Source organism: Peromyscus maniculatus, chromosome 23 (genome assembly GCF_049852395.1).
Source record: "Peromyscus maniculatus bairdii isolate BWxNUB_F1_BW_parent chromosome 23, HU_Pman_BW_mat_3.1, whole genome shotgun sequence".
NCBI classification, from domain to species: Eukaryota; Metazoa; Chordata; class Mammalia; order Rodentia; family Cricetidae; genus Peromyscus; species Peromyscus maniculatus.
The window spans coordinates 8556370-8578033 of record NC_134874.1 but is presented as its reverse complement, the minus strand read 5'-3'; the positions used below and the strand labels follow the sequence as shown (position 1 = coordinate 8578033).

Here is a 21664-nt window from a genome sequence, read left to right as displayed (position 1 = left end):
AAAATAAATGAGTGAATAAATAAATAAATGGTTTAAACTAAGACTAGCCATGTAAGATAGATAGACAGACAGACAGACAGACAGGTGGAAAGACAGACAGACAGATAGATTGATTGATAGATAAATGGTTTTAAACTAAAGCAAATCAGCCGTTAAGTCTGGGACTAGAATAGACAGAATGAAATAGGATGGCTGTTCTCAGCAATGGAACCAAACATGGGTAGGCGTGAGCATAAGATGTGGGCTACGTTTCACATCACCTTAAAAAGGGACATGATGGCAGGCACTGGCCACTCAAGGTCAGTCAAGTGGGGCAAACACCTAGGCCTCGCTCAGTATGCCGAAGCAATTCTGAGTTTTATGGAGAGCAACCATAAAACCAGTTAACCAACGCAGACGTGGCTGTGTGTTTTCATGATCTTAGATTTTGAAATGTGACGCAGAATTTAGAAACCTGCACACGTATTAATTTTGCTGTGTAAGATGTAAATGAATTTCCAGCATGGTGCCAGAAAAGAAACCATCAGAGTACCAGCTTTCACTGAGGCACAAGGGACAGCAGTGTGGGTCTAAAGACTCTTGTTCATGGGGTTGGGGATTTAGCTCAGTGGTAGAGCGCTTGCCTAGCAAGCACAAGGTCCTGGGTTCGATCCTCAGCTCCAGTGGTGGGGGGTGGGGGATGGGGGGTGGGGGTGGGGGTGAGGGGTGGGTGTGGGGGTGGGCGGTGGTGGCCGTGGTGGGGGCTGTTGTTCAGAATCCTCCGTGTGCGTCTGTAGTCCCAGCTACTCGGGAGGCTGAGGCAGGAGAATAGCTTGGGGCTGCCCTGAGCTTGGGAATAATATATGTAATGACCTTACATCTATTGGGTTTTAAGAGCAGTTTACAGGACAGTGGACATATGTGAGTCCAGTTCCCACTTGAGACATGATGAGCCATGTGGGTTTATGTGTGAAGTGTCGTCTCCTGTGGCTGATAGGGAGGCTTCAGGGAGACGAGACAGAAGACCCTCTGGCGGGTCTGAACATATTGAGGGGAATATTTATGGTTCCGGGAGAGAATATGAGAATGAATTACACAGGTTAATAGAAGACATGAAGCCGTTATTTACTCTGGGGGGACACAGAATGTCACATGGATAAAGCAAATTTAATCAGTCTACCGGAAGTCACAGCTGTGAGTCACACACATCATCATCATGGAAGTCTAGCTGTTGAGCTAACCAGAAATGATGATGCAGTTGGATCTGGGAGATGGGAGGAGAACCTGTGTTGTATGGACGAAGGCTAAGTTCTCCCGTCATCTAAAACTGAAATATTTACAGCACAGTATAAATATGCTGTTTAGAAATATGGAGGAAAGAACAAATAGAGAAAATGTTTATAAACCTGGAAAGTAGCTGCCATGGGAAGTAAGAACTTGGATGTGGTGGGGACAGAAGGCAGGAGACAGCCCCGTGGCATCAGAGTCCTGGGGTGGGAGGAGGGGGCTCTTTACTGATACAGAGAAATAGATAATTTTGATTACAAAATTATCAAAATTTTGATTACAGAAATTAATGTCACAGCCAGGCGGTGGTGGCGGTGGCACATGCTTTTAATCCCAGCTCTAGGGAGGCAGAGCCAGTCAGATCTCTGTGAGTTCCAGGCCAGCCTGGTCTACAGAGCCAGGTCCAGGACAGGCATCAAAACTACACAGAGAAAACCTGTCTTTAAAAAAAAAAAAAGAATTTAATGTCACTTTGGCAGAAAGAGTTAAAAGACAGAAAGCTGTAAGTAGTTAACGCTTGCCTGATCTTACAAAGCTAAGCAGCATCCAGAGATGGAGTATTTGAGTCACAAAGTGCAGAAAGATGTCTAAGAGGGCAGAGGAAGGATGAACCCAGCGCACGGAACACAAAGAGGTGGAGAAGACCCGTGAGACTGTCAGCCACAGCCACAGGCCAGGAAATGAAGACCCATGGAGGGCACGTGGCTGTGGGCAGGAATGCAGGACCTCAGTAGTGGGCACTGTCTGCTAAGAGGGATAAAATGGATCGAGGTCTGCCAATCAGGAGGCTGGGGCAGGGGGTGTGGTGGGGGGTTCACAGGTTCAGGGCCAGTCTGGGCAGCTTAGTGAGACTCTACTGTGAAACGCAAAGCTAAAGAGGCCGGGGATACTGGTAAGTGACAGAAGAGCTGCCGAGCTCGTGTGACAACCTGGGTTCACTCTATGGCATGCCAAGAATAGAATAAATCGGAGGCACCTCTTTATCTAGAGGTTCCTATGTCTTGGTACCCGTGCCGTGGCAGGTGAGTGGGGAGATGGGTGTAGAGGAAGGAGGCTCCCACATAGCAAGGGGATGCAGACAATACAGACAAGCAATAGCACTACCCAGTAAAACAGCGACCCAACAGTTCAGAGGCTAGTTATATCAAGCCAGTGGCGGTAGCACTCGCCTTCAATCCCAGCACTTGGGAGACAGAGACAGAAGGATCTCTGAGTTCGGGGCCAGTCTGGTCTACAGAGTGAGTGTTCTAGAACAGCCAGGACTACACAGAGAGACCCTGTCTCAAAAAAAAAAAAAAAAAAAAAAACCCAAACCAATCAACCAACCAACCAAACAACAACAAAATCAAATGAATAAATAACTCTTAGAGACAAGAGGATTTCCACAAGTGCAAGGCCAGCCTGAGCTCTGTAGTGAGTTCTGAGTCAGCTTGGGTCAGAGTGTAAGACAAACGAGGTATACGTGCGGACCGTCTACACAAATGTATTAAATAGAAAGAGTATGTTTCAGAAGCCAGGCGGCGATGGTGGCACATACCTTTAATCCCAGCACTCTGGAGGCAGAGGTAGGTGGATCTTTGCGAATTCAAGGTCAGCCTGGTCTACAGAGAGAGTTCTAAGACAGCCAGGACTGCACGGAGAAACCTTGTCTCGAAAAACAAAACACAAACAAATAAACAAACAAACAAAAAGGAGCGTGTTTTCAGAGTAGGGCAAATCAGGATGCTCATTTTTGAGAGAAGCTATGTGGGAGCAGGGATGTAGTTTGCTCAGCAGACAAGCCTGAGAGAGACCCAGGTCTCTATCTCGATACGGAGGAAAAATAAAGGATGGAATGATAGATGTACGATTTCTTGTGGACTCAAATTCCCACAGGAAGAACTCACAGAAAACACACCAAGATACTAGAAATAAACAAACTTTGGTAGTGGTGGCCCCAGAGGAAGGTCACTGGCCACTTGTGTGCACTGTAGCAGTCTCTGGGAAGTCACTCCAAGGCCGCCACCACTTTTAGTTACCAAGATCTGTGACCACTTCAGATCCTTCCATGTGGCCCCACCCAGCAGAATGGTTGAACTCTATGGCTTGAACACACTTTAAGTTATCTGGCAATGTTAGTTACTTTGCATTAACATCAACAATCTCTCTCTGTACTATTCACCTTTATAATCATGGAGAGTGTTCTTACTGTATGAGAAGACTAAAAAAAAACCCAAACCCTTATTCTTAGATTTTACCAGCAAGGTAGGCAGTGTACTGGTTTTACTCACAATCTCTACCATCCCAACTGCTGCTAAAACAGTCCAGTGGTCTTTTGTTTTATCCTGGAGACAAATGTGTCAATAGTCTAGTCCCATAACAATATATAGACATTCCTCTTTCCACTTGACCTTGACCTTCTCATTTCCCTCCTCCTCCTCCTCCTCTTCCTCCTCCTCCTCTTCTTTTGTTTTTTGTTTTTTTTCCAAGACAAGGTCTCACTATGTAGCTCTGGCTGTCCTGGAACTTGCTATGTAGACCAGGCTGGCTTCGAACTCACAGAGATCTACCTGCCTCTGACTCCCCAGTGCTGGGATTAAAGGTGTGAGGAACCACAGCCTAAATTCAATTTCCAGCACCTACATGGGTCACCACACACCATTGGTAACTTCAGCCTTAGTGGATTCAACACCTTCTTCTGGCCTCTGAAGGCAACTGTATGCACACATGCAGGCACAGTTAGACACATAGATTAAAAAATAAAAACAAAACTTTAAAAATGTATATAACGATCATAACTTTGTTTTTAAAATTAGAGTCATGCTATAATATCCATTTGTGACTTGTTGACTGAGATTAACAAAACTCAGTCTAAATCAATAGCTGTGTGGTTACTCCAAATATTCCTTACATAGATAGATAGATAGGTAGATAGGTAGGTAGGTAGATAGATAGATAGATAGACAGACAGACAGACAGACAGACAGACAGACAGATTTCTTCTGGAAGGGCCTAGGGCACGGCTCAGTGGTAGAGGGCTTGTCTAGCACGCAGGAGGCCCTGGGTTTGGTCCCCAGCACTGCAAAGTCAAATCATAAAATGGATCAGTGTTTCTTATGTAGTAGATGCATTGGGCTAATTTGGGGTTAGTGAGTGAACACGAGCCAGCCAAATAGCCAAGTGGCTCCTGCATCTGGCTTTAATTTAATTTAAGCCTGGGTGACCCCACCCTGTCACATCACCCACAGGACACTCACTTGTCTTCCAGTTTCTCTTTGCATTGGCCAATTCATCTCCACCAGACCCCAAGACCTGGCACTCCCATCCAACTGTGACAGATGACAGAGCTGGAGGGGGGAGGGGGTCTCAAGAGGGGTCCACGCCAGCACCAGCAAAAGTCTACAGTTTCACTTTCTGCTCATGGCATGGAAGTTGAAGGCTGGAGTTTGAACCTCTTGCTTGTCCAGTGTGAGCAAACACTTACACATGTTGGGGAATAACAACACTGAGGGAAAGCACTCCTTCACACATTTATGCAAATGCTCCATGGAGGATGTTTTGATTGTTTGCCAAAAAAAAAAAAAACAAACAAAAAAAAAATTCTGAACTCCATCCATGCCAGAGTTAGGTTCATTCACTATCATGTCCTTGGGGACTAGTTCTCAAACTCAAGTTCCCTTCGTGGGAGGAGAGGGACATCTATAAAAATCCTAATCACGTGATGCTCACAAAGAAGCCTCAGCTTGCTGGAACCTGGCGTCTGCACTGCATGTCTTCCCTAAGAGTCACCCAGTCCACAAACCACTGGCTGTCTCCATTCTTTTCAGCAGCTCTCAGGACCGTTCGTTTCGGATGGCTTCATTTTTTTCTGTCCCATTCAGACTGAAGGAATGGCGCACAAAACCGATCCCAAAGTCGTGATGTCCCTAAGAGCAATAGGACCTTCCTGCTTATTTTCAGAAAGAGTCTACTTAGACAGAAACCCCCACTTACTAACTTGGCTGTGTGTATGCATTCCACCACACTTAGTGCGTATGCTGAACGAAGGTTCTGACTGTAGTACTTGTCAGCCAGATCCCCAGACTGTGTGCTTGGAGGCCAGAACAGACATGGTAGATGTGTGCCCTGCTTTCAGGGAGCATCCGTGTACAGAAGAGACACAGTTATTCACTGTAATGTTATGCCCCACCTCTCCCAGTGACTTGGGGGTATAGCACAGGACCCTCTGCTCCTCTGGAGCTCAAAGCCTTACAACTAGAGTATTTTACTATCAAAAACTAGCAAACAGGAGGGCTGGAGAGATGGTTCAGAGGTTAAGAGCAGCCAGTGCTCTACCAGGGGACCTGGGTTCAGTTCTCAGCACTCACATGGCAGCTCACACCTGTCTGTGAGACCAGTTCTAGGGGGTCCAACACCCTCTTCTGACCTCCCTGGGTACTGCATGTACAGATACACACTCAGATAAAATACCCATACATGTTAATTAATTAACTATATGCACACAAGCAAACATATACACACATACAACAGCTGTTAGGGTCGGCAAGATGGATCAATAGGTAAGCTGCTTGACGCACAAGCCTGACAGCTTGAGTTGTAGCCTGGAAACCCACAAAGCGGTTGGATCTGTCAGTGCACATCTGTAATCCTAATTTTACTAGGATGGGACAGGAAGTGGAGACGGGGAATTGCCCAGAGGCTTGTGGACCAGCTGGCTTGGAGTACACAGAGAGGCAGAAACGCCTTAACCCAGGGGAAGGAGAGATTCAACTCTGGAAGTGGCCCTCTGACCCCCACATGGGTGCTGTGGCACATACTTCCCCATGATAATAATAACTAAATAGTTCTATGTGACATCCACTTAGGAGCCTTGGGAAGGAGTATTACAAGTTCAAGGCCAGCCAGTTGAACTATATAGTAGTTCAAAGCCAGCCTGGGCTACATAATAAGACCCCATCTGCAGTTCAGCTGAGAGCCATTGGGATGAGGACACAGAAGCTTCCAGTCTGAGGAAACAAGACCAGCTGAGAAGTTGGCCAGGTGAGGTTAGCTGTGGCTCATTCTGTCTCTGATCTTCCTTCCAGTGTTCACCCCAATAACTGGCCCTGGGTTTGATCTTATTAATAAGAACTGTTAAGATTCATGCTACACCCGTCTCAAAGACAAAAAACAACAAACAACAACAACAAGCCCAGCTATTCCAGAAATTCTCATTAATTAGTAGCATGTCAATTTTCCCCTCTGGATAGCTAAGCTTTAGCTTTTTTTTTTCTTTTTTTTTTTTTTAAATGCTAGTTTCTCACAAACAGTTGAAACTTTTCACTCAGGTAACTTGTGACTATTTTGGCCTACCTGGTTTATACTGGTTTTTAAGTCTAAAAGAAACGTGAAAGTGAGTAACTTCCCCCTCCTCCTGTAACGTTATCCCTTCCTTTGGTAAATACCTGTTTCATATCTGTTAGGTGCCAGGTTTCATGCCAGGCAGGAAAGATACCACCGTGAACGTGTTAAGGTCTTGTCCTCCAGGAGACTTTATCAAGGGAGAGCCGGCCTGGGACACAGGGAGACAGGAGGGTCGTCGGACAAAGGGGATTTGTTCAATTCAATTACTTAAGGAGGTGAGAAGGTTCCAGAAAAACCAGAGTATTGGAGGCTGGGGCGGCACTCACAAAAGGCCTGGAGACCGAGTCCATCATGATGCAGAAGCGCAGTTGAGCGCCGGGCAGGCAAAGGGATGCCAGTGTCTGGGGCTCTGACCTTGCTTTAACCCCTATGTAAAGAGCTGTGCTGGCTCCGCCCACTGGGTGGGGTTTTGCTGGCTGGGATCTGGGTTCTTGTTTCAGAAACCAACAGGGAGAAGACCAAGATTCGGGGTTGAGACCTGGATCGCAAAGGAACTGGGGCCTGCAGAGATGGCTCAGCAGTGAAGGGCACACGGTCCTGTCTCAGTTAGGGTTTCTATGCCTGTGCTAACACCACAGCCAAAAGCAAGTTGGAAAGGGTTTCTTTCGGCTTACAGCTTCGATCATAAAGGGAAGTCAGGGCAAGAACTTAAGGCAGGAACCTGGAGGCAGGAGCTGATGCAGAGGCCATGGAGGGTGCTGCTTACTGGCTTGCTCTCCATGGCTTGCTCAGTCTGCCATAGAACCCAGGACCACACCAGTCCAGAGGTGGCTCCACCCACAATGGGCTGGACCCTCCCTCCCTCATCAATCATTCATCAAGAAAATGCCCCACAGACTTGTCTACAGGCCAGTTTTATGGAGGCAGTTTCACTGAGGTTCCCTCTTCCCAGATGACTCCTGCTCATGTCAAGCTGATAAACAGCAAAACAATAAAACCAAACCTAAACAGCACATTGCTCTTGCTGAGAACCCAGATTCAGTTCCCAGCACCCACATCAGGAGTTTCACACCACCTGTAACTCCAGCTCCAGGGGATCGGACACCGTCTTCTGGCCTCCCAGGGCACTAGGCATGCACAAGGGGCATATTCATACATGCAGGCACTCACATATATACATAAAATACAAATAAACTTTTTTCAGTCTAGCACAAATGTCAGAAAAAGAACAGGCTTTTTTTGTGTGGAGGTGGTGCTAGGTAGGGCATGGGACCCAGAACCTTGTGCATGCCAGCCAAGCCCTCAAGTTAATTATCAAAGCTCATGTTAAACTTTCCCCAGACTGATCATGAAGCCCAGAAGTGGATTCCATACCATGAGTCATTTTCTGTGTGCTGCACTTAGACAGGGTGGAGGAGTGAGGTGTTTACATGAAGACGAGAGCCTGCTGCTTGCTGTGACTTCAGCCTGCTCTAGGAGGGCCATTCTCTCTGGCCTGTTCACATGGGAAGAAACCTCCCATTAGCTACCAACTACTGCAGGACCAAGGGACCCGGAAACACTATTCCCTTATTGTGAGACTTCCTTTATGGGTCATGCTGAGGTCTCTGGGGGTTGGCAGTGGGAATCAAAATGGAGATTTGCATAAATATTTGCACTCAGCCAATTCTGCTGCAAAAATTTCTCTCATGTGTCTGATTTGAAACACAAGGCATGGATAGCAATAGGTTATTTGCCTTTGAACTCCCTAAATAAAGACAGAAGACAATATATTATCTGTAACTGCCACTAGGTTACAGTTCTGGGTCAACAATATGGGCAAATATTTGGCGATCTTGTCTATTTTTTTTGACACAGATGTATCAATATTTCAGTGGCGCGGGCTTCCTACAGAATGAGAGGTCCTAACGTAAAATCTGCCTTTCATTTCCTGTCCTCTCCTCCCTCCTTTTTTCCCCCTCCACACAGTTTATTTCAATTCAGGGATGTCTGCATGAGACACAAAATAAAAACTTTATCCATGAAAAGCCAAAATGACTGTTGAGAAAAATTAGCGTAACGATTGCATTCAAGCCCACAGATAAATGGTTTGTCTAACTGATATGAGGTTCCTGAGGTCTGGTGAGGCATCATCTGCCTCTTTTCAGACATCCCAAGGTATTTATATTTACTCGAGATAGAGAAAAGGTCCATTCCCATATGAAGCTTAGGACGTGCTTTTTTACACGGTACCTCATTTACGTGGACAGGTTTTATATCTTACATGTTTGTTTAGGAAATGGTCAAGAATTAACACATGACAAAGCAGCCTGGTGCTTTTTTAGGCAGTGTTAGGACTCTGGGCATAAGCTGTCTTGTCATAGCTCGTCCTGATGGTTAGGATGTGGTGTGGGCATATGCTCTATCTGGGCCCGGTTGATAGCCGGGCAGAAAGGAAATCATCGCAAAGGGGAAGTGTGCCGCCGGTCAGTTACACATTAAACGTTAGACAGGTTGATTTATAGTGCGGGTGGGGGTGGGGGTGGGGAGAAGCGAAGGGAACAGAAATCTAGACCCAAAAAGTCCAAACAGAAGAAGGGGTCATTAGAAGGAGGGTGAGGAAAAAAAGAAGGGAAGGAAAAGAAAGAAAGAAAGAAAGAAAGAAAGAAAGAAAGAAAGAAAGAAAGAAAGAAAGAAAGAAAGAGAGAGAGAGAGAGAAGAGAGAGAGAGAGAGAGAGAAAGAAAGAAAGAAAGAAAGAAAGAAAGAAAGAAAGAAAGAAAGAAAGAAAGAAAGAAAGAAAGAAAGAAAAAGCAGGGGGTGGGGGGAGAGCCAGAAAGGAGTGTGGAGAGCCAGAAGGCAAAGCCCTTGATCGACAGCACCTGTTTATCATCCTAAGTCTGAAACTGTGTAAGCCCCGTGAAAATGGGAGATGTCTGTTTCCTTGAGAACCAAGATCGAGATGGAACTGGTGCCACCCAGGCTTGAGTGAGAACAAGGCGCAGAGGTCTGGCCCTCCCTTTGTATCCGAGGAGGGAGGATTCTGGTACAGAATAAATGATGGGTGATGGGTACTTTTCAGGAGTAATTACTACAGAACAGACAGGTGACCTGAGTTCACTTCCGGTTCCTTTGGCACGAGGCACGGTGAGTGCCTTTCCATGGCAGCCTTTATGCAGACAGCCAGTGAACATGAGAGGCGGAGAGTGTGGTGTTCCAGAGCATGAAGGAGATGCGCTCTGCTCTGGCTATAACCTGTGCTGGCCCTGTGACTTCCAGCTTCCCTATAAAATGAAGACACTACGGCCTGACTTTAGGGTAATCTCTGAGCACCCGCTCCCCATTTTTTGAGACAAGGTCTTACTTTGTAGCCTTGGTTGGACTCAAACTCAGAGGTTCGGCGTGTTGAGGTGCGTCCAGAGTGTTGAGATTAAGGACGTGCGCTACCACCCCTCCTCTATCCCACACAGAAAAGTGCGTTATAAATTGCTTTAAGGTCTAGGGGGGCCTAGAGCTCAGGGACAGAGCACTTGCTCAGTGTGTACAAGGCCGAGGTCTGATCCTTAGAATCAGAAAATAAAATAAATTGCTATAAGATATAATGTGTTATTAGTAAGTAAAGGGGTTTTGAAACCTGTGAAGGAAAGTCTGGTTACTACATTGAAAAAAATTGATGAGCTGGCGTTTGTACTCTTTTTTTAATTGAAAATTTTATTTTATGTGTATGAGATTTTTGCCCACATGTTATGTGTGCAGTACCCAGGGAGGCCAGAAGAGGGCATCAGACTGAGGTTGAAGGTACGAAAGCCGCCACGTGGGTGCTGGGAATTGCACCAGGGTCCTCGGCAAGAGCTGCGGGTGCTCTTAACCACCGCGCCATCCCTCCAGCCCCTGTACTGACTGTGTCCACTCCTTCAGAAGCACTGTCTTCACTTCGACCTGCTGTCCACTGCAGCCTTCTCCTCCCACCCTTTGGCTCCATTTCCTCATGCGCTCATGCGGTTGGTGCCACAGCCATCTTGGCTCGCACACCCTTGCTGTCCTCCTCTCTCTCTGGTTTTCACTTACAGACTCATCCTGTAAGCTTCTCTCTCTCTCTCTCTCTCTCTCTCTCTCTCTCTCTCTCTCTCTCTCTCTCTCTCTCTCTCTCTCTCCATTTGATGAACAGCCACTCTGCCAAAGCACACACTATTTCAGAAAGCATCAGAGCCTGCCGCCATTGGGTCTTGTCCCCATTCTTTGGTACACGGGTCTAGTTAGAGCTCGGTAAACGAAGTGTGTTTGTTGTGCTGCCTGCCACTGCTCAGTTAGCTATCTCCAGTGGCTGGATGATAGAATATTCCAAAAACAGACTCTTACACAACAGTGTGGATAGGTAGGAGGCTCTGGCCATGGGACGGGTTTAAGGCAGTTCCTGTGTTTACTTAACCATTTGAAATTGCTCAAAATTCTCACTTGAACAAATTCATACAAACAAAAGAAGATTAAAAAAAAAATCTGTGTGGGTTGTGGCACTTGGGGTTTTTAAATTCAGCCCTCCGGAGGGAGGCAGGCAGGGGCAAGTGGGTGTCTGTGAGTTTGAGCCCAGCCTGGTCCACATAGCAAGCTCCAGGCCAACCAGGGCTACACAGTGAGACCTCATCATAAACAAAATTTCTTTTGAAAAACTAAATAAATTGATATTGCTGACTTCAGATTATATCACGCAGTTCAATTCAAGGACCAATTCAACCCAAGCTCATACTGTTGTTTATACATAAAAAATGATCCTTGTGTCTGGCATGCCTGTCAGGAAGGGTTTCCATGAGACTCCCTCATCCTGGCCAGCCCACTCCTGATCAAGTCCAACAGAAGAACCGAGGCCTAGGTGGTGCAGGCCTGCAGCCCCAGCCACTTGACACACTGAGGTAAGGGAACCGCCAGTTCGAGGCTGGTCTGGGCCACTTACTGAAAGTGTCTCAAGATTCGTAAAAAGTTCAAAAAGGATTCGGGACAGAGGCCAGCTGCGGAGTGTTCACTTATCGTGTGCAAAGTCTTCAGCTCGACTACCTGCTCACAGGGAACTAGAAAAGGCAGTGTTTGGGAGGCTTGCCACTTTCTGAGCTGTTTCCAACAGACAAACCCAAATCAGACGCTTTAAGCTTCCTTTCTCACATTTGTTTAAGAAAGGTTCATAGTTAGGAGGTATTCCTGGTGACCGGAATCCCACAAGGCTGTGAGGGGGCAGACGCACCATCAGAACCTCTATTATATTCAGTTTAGTGTTAATCAACGTTGCTCATCACAACATCTAAGGTATAAAAAGGCCTAACTGTCCAACAGATTAGTGGATAAACATACTGCAATAAACACATATATGCACACACATACACACAAACACACACAAGAATATGATTCAGCCTTAAGTAATGAATGCAGCATGGCATGATGGGGGAGCATTAAGACACTAGGTCAATGGTTCTCAACCTTCCTAATGCTGTGACCCTTTAACAATGTTCACCTTTCCTAATGCTACAACCCTTTAATACAGTTCCTCATGTTGTGGTGACCCCCAACCATAACATTTCTTCCTTCCTTCCTTCCTTCCTTCCTTCCTTCCTTCCTTCCTTCCTTCCTTCCTTCCTTCCTTCCTTCCTTCTTGCTTTTTCAAGACAGGGTTTCTCTGTGTAGCTCTGCACCTTTCCTGGAACTCGCTCTGTAGACCAGGCTGGCCTCGAACTCACAGAGATCCGCCTGGCTCTGCCTCCTGAGTGCTGGGATTAAAGGCGTGTGCCACCACCACCTGGCCCATAACATTATTTTGTTGCTACTTCATAACTGTAATTGCTACTGTTATAATTGATAGTGTAAATATCTGATGTGCAGGATATCTGATCTGTGACTCCCAGAGGGGTCACAGCCCATAGGTTGAGAACTGCTGCTCTCGAGTAAATGACAGGCCACTCAGAGTGGGTCAAACGTGGAGCGTTTACAATGGTCACGTGCCCGGAAGTAATAGCATGGCCAAACTCGTAGTAGTAAACTTTGTCAAAGTTGAGAAGAGAGTGAGGAGTATGGAGTTGCTAAGCAACAGTCAGGTAGGACAAATGATTTCAAGAGGTCTTTTTTACAACACTGTACGAATTTTATGGTTTGGTTTGGTGGGTCTGGGGTTGAGATTCATTATGTCGCCCTGGCTGGCCTGGCACTCATCATGTAGATCAGGCTGGTCTTGAACTTGTAATCCTTTTGCCTCTACTTCCTAAGTACCCCAGACCACATGTACAAAACTACTTGATTGCATTAAGAGTATACATATTTTTAAATGTTCAAGATCTTAAAAATCTGTTAAGAAGATAGATTTGTGTCAAGAGTACCAGCTGTGGCTGCTCTTCCAGAGGACCTGAGTTCAGTTCCCATTACCCACCCACATGGTAGCTTGGGAACATCCATAACTCCAGTTCTGAGGGATCTGATGCCCTCTTCTGGCCTCTACAGGCACCAGGCACACAGGTGGGCACAGAAATACACATATAGGCAAACACCTATATGCACAAAATACAAATCAAAAGGCTGTTAAAAAGGGGGGGGGGACAAGAGACCAGGAATGAGGCTACTTTGACAATTTAGAAGACACAGACCAACTCTTCTGCAACTCCCCCTAAAAGTCCACCAATGTGACTTGGATATTAATGCCTTAAATAACCCTATACCCAGAAAGCAAAGTGAGTTTGTAAAGCCTCCTAAAAAAGAAACATCTAGGCCCCTTCCTATAAAACTTTTACGAAGCACTTAAAGAGGAATTAACTCTGACTTTGTGCACTCTCCTTCAGAACATGGAAGGGAGGGAAGGCGGCCGTCCTCCTCCTATGAGACTAGCATCACCACGAAACCCAACCAGACAAAGAGATCACAGGGAAAGGAGACGGCGGACTACTCTCTCAAGACCTTAGACACAGGAGTCTGCAACTGATGCTGGCTGGAGGCGTGGTCCAGTGGGGGAGCCCTCGCTGATCGTGAAGCCCTAGACTTTGGGAAGCCCAGCATCCAAACGGAGCAAAAAGCAAAAGTCAAGAGTGTGCATGATGATAACGACAAGATACAGGTGAAAGAAAGGAGCCCGAGTGAAAAGATGCTATGTTTCCTCAGAGCAAGAAGAGCAGCATAGGAAGCTGTTCGTTCTCCCCAAATGGACCTGTGCTAGGAACAGAATTCCCACCACAGCCCAGCAAGGCATTTTTACACACAGGCAAACTTGTTCTAAGGTTTATATACAAGGAGAATGTACCAGAAAGGCTAACTAGCTCTTAAAAAAGAAAAATAAACATCAGTCACTGTATTGTACACCAACACATATAGCTATGGTGATCAAGGCAGGTTGGTGCTGGTGGAGAGATAACAAAAAGAACCCCAACATACACCACTACACACACACACACACACACACACACACACCACACTACACACCCACCCACACACCCATATAAGCCCACCTGATTTGTTTCTCTTATATTTATTTTTATTTTAAATTATCTGTCTGTGTGGAGCATGTGCATGTGAGTTGAGGTGCCTGAGGAGGCTAGAGGCTGGATCTCCTGGAGAGGGAGTTACAGGTGATTGTGAGCCACCCAGTGTGGATGCTGGGAACCGAACTCAGGTCCTCTCTATATGGAGTGGTGCACACTCTTAACTGTTGAGTCATCTCTCCAGCCCTCGGAGTTTTGACAAAGGTGCACTTGAGCGGACACCTTTCAACAAATGTTGCTGAAACGACTGGACATTCGTAGATCGATAAACAAATAAGTAAATAAGTACAACCTTGGCCTGGGCCCAGTGCGCGAAAGAAGAGGTTGACGAACCAGGATGAAGTGTGAAGTGTGGAGGGGTTAGAACAAAAGGCAGGAGACGGACTTCCAGGAATCATCAGAATGGCGGCGAAAGCAGGTGCCCGGGAAGGGAAAAACGGGGAAATGGCACCCAGTAGAACCCCCAGACCTTTGCCTTTAGGTTAAATGAAATGAGGAGGAGGAAGAGCTGCAGACTGACCGTGTCTGCGAGGCACGCATCCGACAGGGTTAACGTACAGGGTCTATCGGGGACCCTCAGAAGTCAACGGTGACAGCCAGAGGAGGACGTGGGGCGGGGGGTCACCCCTACACCGGGTCGCCTCGCCTCCCTTCAGCACACTTCCTCCAAGGCTCTGGGGTTTTAATGCGATTTTATCAGGCACATCCATCAGACCGTGTTCTTGACGTCCTTCCCCGATCTCTCATTTGTTTGCCGAATGTGCCACTGTTTTAATTTGGCCAAATACTCACTTCCTTTGGAATTGAGCTTGTGATCACAGGTTTGAGAGTGTGGCTTTCTGATCTGCTACTAGGGTGATATTGGCCCTCCCAGGGAGAGAGAGCCGCTGGGAGGGGGCAAGCAGCCTGCAGCTGAAAGCCGCATTCAAACCCGCCCACACGGCACTAGGCAAATATGACTGGTAGTACACGGTGTGACTTTGAAGTCGGCCTTTTTTTTAAAATAAAGGCTGGGATGCTGATAGTAAGGCCTGTTACACAAGTGATAAAGTGCTACCTTGAGTTCAAGACTGGGGATAATAAAGCCTGGGAAACTCTCTTCCACAGTGGCATGGGGACATCAACAATGTCAGACTGCTCCAGATGACCAAGGGTTACAGCCTCACTGACTGTCACTCGGTAAAATGTAGATGTCCAATGTACCTGGCAGGGAGACATTCTAAGCCTCAGATAACAAATAGCTCTTCAGATTGTGGCATCCAAGGACAAACAGTATGTCTTGGGTTGAAAAGCTTCTACAGGTGTTTCTTTATACCTCTGTTGGTAATTTCTAGAAAATTACCTGTGGGATGTTCTGTATGTCCTGTGGGAGCCCGTTCTTGGGTTCCTCGTGGCTTTACCAAGCAGGTCCGCATAGAGGATGATTAGGACCACAGGCCTGAGTGCAGGTGTCTGAGATGGTCTGCACTTGGCTGTGCTGGGGGATGGTCTGTATGTCAAGTTGCTCTGATTGGTCAATAAATAAAACCTGATTGGCCGTGGCTAGGCAGGAAGTATAGGCGGGACTAACAGAGAGGAGAAATAAAAGAACAGGAAGGCGGAAGGAGACACTGCCAGCCGCCACCCTGACAAGCAGTATGAAAAGATGCCAGTAAGCCATGAGCCACATGGCAGGGTATAGATTTGTGGAAATGGATTATTTAAGTTATAAGAACAGTTAGCAAGAAACCTGCCATGGCCACACAGTTTGTAAGCAATATAAGTCTCTGTGTTTACCTGCAAGAGTTGTTCTTTCTGTGGGGAGGGCGATTGGAGATAGGGTCTGTGTAACTGCCCTGGCTGTCCCAGAACTCGCTTGCTTTGTAAAGAGCAGCCAGCCTCGAACTCACAAAGATCCTCAGGCTTCTGCCTCTCCAGTGCTGGGATTAGAAACGTGTGCCACCAAGTCTGGCTGCAAAAGTTCTTTTATGACATCAGGATTCTCAGTGCACTCCATACACAGCACGGCGTTAAACCTAATGGTTAGGATGCCCGGGGGGGAAAAATCCAAAATACTTGCTGAGGGGCTGGCTAGAGGGCTAAATGGGCAAAGATGCCTGCTGCCAAGCCGGAGGCCCTCAGTTCAGGCCCTGGAGCTCACATGGTGGAAGGTGAGTCCCCAGAGCTGTCCCCTAACCTTCATAAGCATGCGCCCTTTCCCCACCAGCTCCCAATAGATAAAGAATTCAATGTGAACAAGCAGTATAAAATATGGGGTATTGGTACCTGCACGGGTCCATTTGCACGGGACAGAATCAAGTATGAGGGCGCCGCCACACGAAACTGCTGCTGTCACTCATTTAAAGGACATATGGCAAGGCACCATACCTCACTTTTTGAGAATCAAAACAGACCCACGACTTGGTCCCAGTTCATCTTTACCATGTAGTGATGCCCTTCATTTTCCCCCAGCACCCCCGTACTCACTGGCCTGTGTCCTGTCCAGATTCCTCACTTAATTATCTCGACCCACTGATCCAAGCTCTTGAATCTTTTGCAGTGGTGTGTGTGGGGATAACAGCCAGTTCGACCCCCACCCCGGATGCCTATGCATCAGGGACAGACTTGGTTGGTCATATCCTCATGGAAAAGCACAGATGTGACTGGAGTACCAGTTGTAACCCGCCCACCATCCTCACCTGCCTCTTAGGGAGCAGCAGCAGCACAACAATCCTCCTATTTGACAGGGATGGGCACACCACAAAGAGATGGGCCCCTGCTGGCACGAGCATGTTACCATATGGTTAAAAACATGAAAGGCACGAGGCAATGAGAACTTTTTTTCTTTCTTTCTTTTTTCTTTTTTTTTTTTTGATGGGGCTTCCACTATGTAGCCAAGACTGGTTTCGAACTCTCAAAGATCCACCTGTCTCACCTCTGCACACTAGGAATTAAAGACGTGTACCACCATGCCTGCTCATCAATGGCATCGTATTAACCACTTGCACATGCTCTCCCCACCCCTATTCATGACGGAAACCGGTAGAAGAACGGATTTTTCAGAGGCTTCCCTTAACTGCACAATGAGTCCTGACCAACTGATGTGGATGCGATTGATGCTGCCATGGGGAGCATCCTGGCTGGGTGAACAACAGCGCTCCCTTTCCCCCACTCAGAAGCCAGCACTTCTTTCTCTCTTGCTCTTTCAAAGCCTGGAGCTGCTGGTGACGCTTACTCTTCCTCGTGTCTGGTCTCTTATTATATCACACAACGTGCATCCGTAGAGCTGGGGCCTCATGGTAATGCCCACTCACCCCTTCACCTTGTCCAGGATACTCAGAGCGTTAATCTGATTTTCCGAGGTGTTAGCCAGTTGAGGATCCCCAGTAAGCTTCTGAGGCTTAGTCCGCTACTAGCTAGTAAGTAAAATGCTAAAAAACAAACCCCACATGGCCAGATCTACTATTTAGAAGCAGTTGCTCCTGAATGTTTAAATGAAAACGTCACTTTGCAGGATCAGGTCAGGACAAAAACTTCAAGTCAAACAGGCCGGCGAGATGGCTTAGCAGGTAAAGGGGCTGGCTGCCAAGCCTCAGAACCTGAGTTCAATCCCCAGGACCCACACGGGAGAAGGAGAAAACCAACTCCTGCAAGTTGTCCTCCGACCTCCACATGTGTGTTTGCCCTCAAACAAACAAATATTTGTAAAAGAATAATAAATAAGGGCTGGAGACTGGTGGTTCTCAAGCTTCCTGATGGTACGACCCTCTAATATGGTTCCTCAGGTTGTAGAGACCTTCAATCATTAAGTTATTTTGTTGCTACTTCATAACTGTAATTTTGCGACTATTATGAATCATAATGTAAATATCCGATATGGTGACCCACAGGTTTCGAAGCTCTGGGCTGGAGTGATGGCACAGTTGTTTAGAGCACTGGCTGCTCTTCTAGAGGACCTGGGTTCAGCTCCAAGCACCCACATGGTAGATAGATCACAACCATCCATAACTCCATTTCCAGGGACCCTGATTCCCTTTCTGACCTCCTCTGACACTAGGTATACCACGTAGGTACAGACATGCATGCAGGCAAAACACACACACACACACACACACACACACACACACACACACACACACTTAAATGAAATAGATTAAAGAGACTGAAGTATAGCCAAAATAGGTAAGAAATAGTTATTAAATAATGTAGTCATTAATTAGGAATTGGCTACTTTGGACAGGTACAACATTTTCCCTTTCTTAGTCAAGATGTTAGAGAGGTTAAAACAATGAGGTTTGGATGTAAAACTTGAATAATAATGAAAAAATATAGAACAGGCAGAAGTATGAGGAAGGGGGTAGTGATCAGGTTTGGGAAGAAATGTGGCAGGAGCCGGTCTTGACCAGATGAAGGCCAAGTAAACAGCCATCTGTCCAGAGAGCCAGGGCCACACCCTTTCGGACCCTCGCAGCTAGAGGGAACTGTCAGACTCTGGCTTGCATTTTTGGTGGATGGAGAAAAAAAGGGGACACACAGCCAGGAAGTAAATGAATGCCTCTCTTAGGACACAGTGTAACAATTCTGTCCCCTCATCCTGTTTTGAAGAAAAGAGAGAAAGAATCCTTATTTCTGGAAACCAAGCTCTTAGAGGTTTAACTGCTGTGGAATCTTCTTGTGCCTGGAAAGGAACCTATAATAATAATAATAATAATAACAATAATTTAATACTTTAAATTTTATTTATTTATTTATTTATCTATTTATTTATATTTGGGTTTTTTTGAGACAGGGTTTCTCTGTGTAGTTTTGCGCCTTTCCTGGAACTCACTCTGCAGCCCAGGCTGGCCTCGAACTCACAGAGATCTGCCTGCCTCTGCCTCGCGAGTGTTGGGATTAAAGGTGTGTGCCATCACCACCCAGCTATTATTATTATTATTATTATTATTATTATTATTATTATTATTATTAGTGGTGGTGGTGGTGTATTGGGGGAGAAAGGGTGAGAGAGGAAGGGGAGGGACAGAGAGAGACTCTAAGGAGCTAATTTCAACATTTATAAAAATAAAGACTTAAAAAAGCTAATTTGATTATCTGTGCAACAATGAAGGCTTGGGAACTAGAGGGAAGAGGCACATTTTATGACAAAGCGATGAACATCTGTTGATACTTTAAGGTAAGAAAGCTACATGACATCAGCCATCCTAGTTACTACTTTAAAAACTGTAAAGAAGTCTGGAGTGTCATATGCAAAATACACCTGGGGTAGGGTATGATTTGTATCTTGTAGTTACTTACAAATCTACCCCACTGATCAAAGCAAGAAGAATGGATTGCCTATTTGCCTGGCCACCCCCCTCCAGGGGGAGGGGAGAGGCAGGCAGATTTCTGAGTTCAAAGGCAGCCTGGTTTATATTGTGAGATCTGGGCCAGTCTGACTACACAGTGAGACCCTGGCATAAATAAACGAATGAATGAATGAATGAATGAATGAATAAAAAGTAGATAAGGGCTCCTTTGGGTCAGACACTGCCACCATTTTGCTGCCAAAGGGAAAGTTAGCGAAAACAATGGTGGGCCCAGCTTCCACATCTACTCACTCCCCAAACCTCCTCAGGGTCGGGAACCCCCCATTAAGACTGATAAGGAACTCCTTTTTAGAACATCTGCTGTATAGAGACTCTACAGTTCCATGTGACATCTGGTCATCATTACTTTGGGGGCAGATTCAAGCGTTTTCACAGTTGAGTCCCAGTTCCCTAAAATAAAGGTTATGTTGATGTCTGCTACATTGTAGAAAAGATTAGCACTCCCACTGCCTATAGAAAATACAAAACACTAGCCTTCCGGGACACCTTTGAGGAAAAGCAACACATCAGTATCAATGTGTTCAACTGGAAGTTTAGGAGCCATTTTGCTTTGTTTTTTTGAAACAAGGTTTCTCTATGTAACAGCTCTGGCTGTCCTGGAACTCACTTTAGACTGAAGCTGGCCTTGAACCCATGGAGATCCTGAGCTCTGGGATTCAAGGTGTGCGCCACCACCACCCAGTAAATTTTTATGACTTCCCACTATTATAAGCATCTAAAATACAAAGCCTGAACAATGACAAGAAACAGACTGGCTGGCCTACCTGGGTGCTTGTACAATCCTACCACGTGGCCATGCTTTGGGGGAAGAAAACACCTTTAAAAGAGTAAGTGGAGGTCTGTTTCCTACCTTACCTACAAGACGAACATTCACAGAGGCTGGAACGACAGACAGTTCAGTCTCTCTCCAGGTGCCTGAGGTCAGCCGAGATGTTCTCTCATCCTCACTAGTCTGTAGGGAACTCCTCCTCCTCATGTGTCTACACCCCACCTGGAGGCCACTGGCCATAAGCTTCCTCAGCCGCTCATTTGTCTTTACCCCCAACCCTCTTTCTTCAGGTTGACGCCTCTCAGCCAGGACAACAAATGGCCCCTTCGTCCCTTACCGGGTGGCCTGCTCGCTGACCAGTCCACCCTCTCATCGTCTTCCATCCCTGCCTACCCGCCCCTCTGCGTGGCCTGCATCACGCCGAGGCATCCCTGCAGAGGGTGGGGCCTTCCCCGTCAGGAACACACTTCCGGGACTTTCGCTCCAACCTGCTCATCTCCACATCCAGAAGGATTCTTCCCAGGTCGGATCTTTTGGAACCTCTGGGCAGGCCCTCCTCACGGGCCCTGGTTCCTTCCCCCTGGGGCCCCGTGAGAGCCCCTGCAAACACCTTAGGTGGCTCCCCACCCCACCCTTCCACGCAGGAGTTGGTGCTGAACTCTGTACTCTCTCCCATTCTCACTCTCCTCCGTACTCTCTCCCTTCCTCACTCTCTCTGCCGATAGCTCTCTCTCCCGAGCTGCTAATGCCCTCAGAATCTCTCCCCGGCTGCTTTTCTTCTTTTTCATTGTGGCCGTCTTCGGTCCGGAACCTTGGTCCAAATTCTCATTCCCAACCTCTTTCTTCCTTGAAGTCACTCCACAAACTAGCTCTGGAGAGCTCCTTCAAAGGCTCTGATTGCACCGGTCTCTTCTATTCAAATGGCTTAAATGGCTCCCCACTATCTCTGGTTCAGAGTTCAACCCTCTTGCTATGTGATTCAAAAGGCCTTTGATTTCCCACTGTCCCTAAGTACCCTAGGCTTTGTTCACACCCTCTGCACTGGGCTGAGCATGCACTGATTATGTCCTGCCACACCTGATGAAAAGCTGGCCAGCCTCTGGGACTTCGTTCAAATTCCGTCTCCACCGTGTGCAGTTGCCCCCCGATGGCTTCCTGATGGCAGCCGCGCCCTGTGTCTTCCCTTACATGACGTTGACACTCCTCAATTTTATTAATTATGGCTACGATAGGATGCTTAGTCATGTCTTCTGCATGGTACCCTCCAGGTGGCAGACGATTGGGACCATTCATTCAGAATTAAAGACCACCTGTCCAGGACAGGTTGAAGTTTTTTATGTCTGTCATGTTTCTGGAGAAAACATCCAGGAGCCAGTTAACTAAATAAACAATGTTTTGTGTATTTGTGTGGAGGACTTCAGAGAGACATTTTCAAAGAATTTTCATTTCTATTATATAACAAAAATAATTACGAGCAATT

At 46.6% G+C, this 21664-nt stretch overlaps 1 protein-coding gene and 1 non-coding gene across 3 annotated transcripts in view; one reads left to right on the top strand and one right to left on the bottom strand.

The window, feature by feature from the left end:
• The window catches only part of Taok3 (TAO kinase 3), a 179133-nt gene that overhangs the window by 138586 nt on the left and 18883 nt on the right, over positions 1–21664 (bottom strand). The window lies entirely within an intron of this gene.
• On the top strand, positions 591–665 carry Trnaa-agc (transfer RNA alanine (anticodon AGC)). The gene has a single exon. It is a non-coding gene; the product is annotated as a tRNA-Ala (tRNA).